At 40.2% G+C, this 1,788-nt stretch overlaps 1 pseudogene; it reads right to left on the bottom strand.

Moving 5' to 3' along the window:
• Nucleotides 1-459: 459 nt before the first annotated feature.
• On the bottom strand, nt 460-1,026 carry LOC101576042 (annotated as a pseudogene).
• Between the last annotated feature and the right edge of the window lie 762 nt (nt 1,027-1,788).

Genomic DNA, 1,788 nt, shown 5'->3' with positions numbered 1-1,788 from the left:
TGTGTAGTGAGACCCTATATTAAATAAATAAGTAAATAAAATTTTTAAATAAAATGACTGTTATCAAAAGCACGAGACACCAAAAGCTGTCGAGAAAGCAGAGAATAGGGGACCCTAATATACTCTTAGTGGGATTGTATATTGCTCCAGCAAGATAATGTTTCCTAAAGAAATTAAAAGTAGAATTACCATAAGGCCCAGCAATCCCTCTTTTTGGTATATACTAAAGAGAAATAAAATCACTATTTCTTATCACATACGATTTTATTTTATTATTTTTTATTAATCTGTCTCAAACTTTATTCCCAGGCTTCTCCAGCTTAATTGGCTGCAAAGAATGAACTGTATGTAAGGAAAAACTGAAAAGAGCTGCAGTGTCCAAGGGGCTTGGGCTTAGAAAATATTAGAGATCTAGATTTTATCAGATCTGTAAACAAAAACAATTTTAAAAGGCAGTCATAATATAAAATAGCAGCTCCCTGTAATTTCTTCCAAGTTTGATCTTTTTCAGAAGCTGACTTAGTTCAGTTTGCCTCGCTCTTAGAAGCCTCATCCAAATTCTCCACAAGATCTGGAACCTCGTCATCCTTCTCCTCTCCAGCAGCAAGCGGTGCTTTTCCATCCACAGATTGCTTGGGCGGAGCTTCAGCCGGCCTCTTTGAGCTGGTCAGACTGTCTGCACCAGGCTGGTTCAAGACGCTGGGTAGCATTTCTGTCGGTTGTTTCGTCTCAGCATGACCTGTAATGGTGAAGGTGTTTGCTGTCAGAGACGCCTGAACTTTTGGGTTGTTGAAGTGGATAACTGTTCCCTGGTTTGTAACATATTCACCTCTTCAATACCAGAGACATTGTTTACCCCTAACTTCTTCAATGAGAACTGAAGCTTTTATCGTCTGCGGTGGCTGTTCTATGAGCTACCTTCTTCTTTCTGCGGGCAGTTCCTTTCCCACCAAGGCACACTTGTGCCTGCACTTTGGCAAGTTTTTCCTGGTTCATGATAGTTTCTTTCATCTTGTCAGAGCAGATATGGGGCAGCACAGGGGACTAGGGCTGGCGCTCAGGGGTCTTGGGTAGACCAGCTGAGATTAGGCACACACACGCAGGGACCCAAGATGGCAGCTTGATTTTATTTTTTATTAGTAGCTTGCAGTGTATAATAATTACATTCACCATAGTAAGTAGAAGCACACACATAACACATCTTAATTTTTTATTTTTCTTTCCCTCTTTTCCCTGCCCTTCTCTCCATTTCTAGATCTTTCTCATTTATAAAAGATGTACCTCTCCTATTGTCTACTTTTCTTTTGTTCTTTAAGGTATTTTTATTAAATCATTTATTTTTCAGGTCGGCCAAATAGCTCACAGATTAAAGTGCCTGCAAGCAGGCGCAGGGGCCAGGGGTTTGATCCCCAGGCCTGCCATGCTTGCCCTGCCCCAGGAGCACGCTGAGACAGAAATTGAGACTAGGCATGGTGGTGCACACCTGTAATCCCAGCACTCGGGAGGTGGATCACTACTAGTCCAGTGTAGTAGTGAGACCCTGAATACCCTGTAGACCCTTCCCTAAAATATAAAAGAAAGCCAATAAATAAATAAATAAATCATTTATTTTTCTATTCACTTGTGAAGTCTTAGTATTATAGTTAATATTGTAAGAGTCACATTAACGCTGATAATGATGATAAAAAGAGCTATCAATACTTGCCTGCTTGTGGGGACTTTTTTTAAGCTTTTGTAACACTATGATAGGAGGAAGTTAACCACAAATGGTGTTGATATTAATGTGAG

Source organism: Octodon degus, unplaced genomic scaffold (genome assembly GCF_000260255.1).
Source record: "Octodon degus isolate 3935 unplaced genomic scaffold, OctDeg1.0 scaffold00023, whole genome shotgun sequence".
Lineage (NCBI taxonomy): Eukaryota > Metazoa > Chordata > Mammalia > Rodentia > Octodontidae > Octodon > Octodon degus.
Note: the sequence above shows the minus strand (reverse complement) of the source record. Positions and strands in the feature narration are given on the sequence as shown.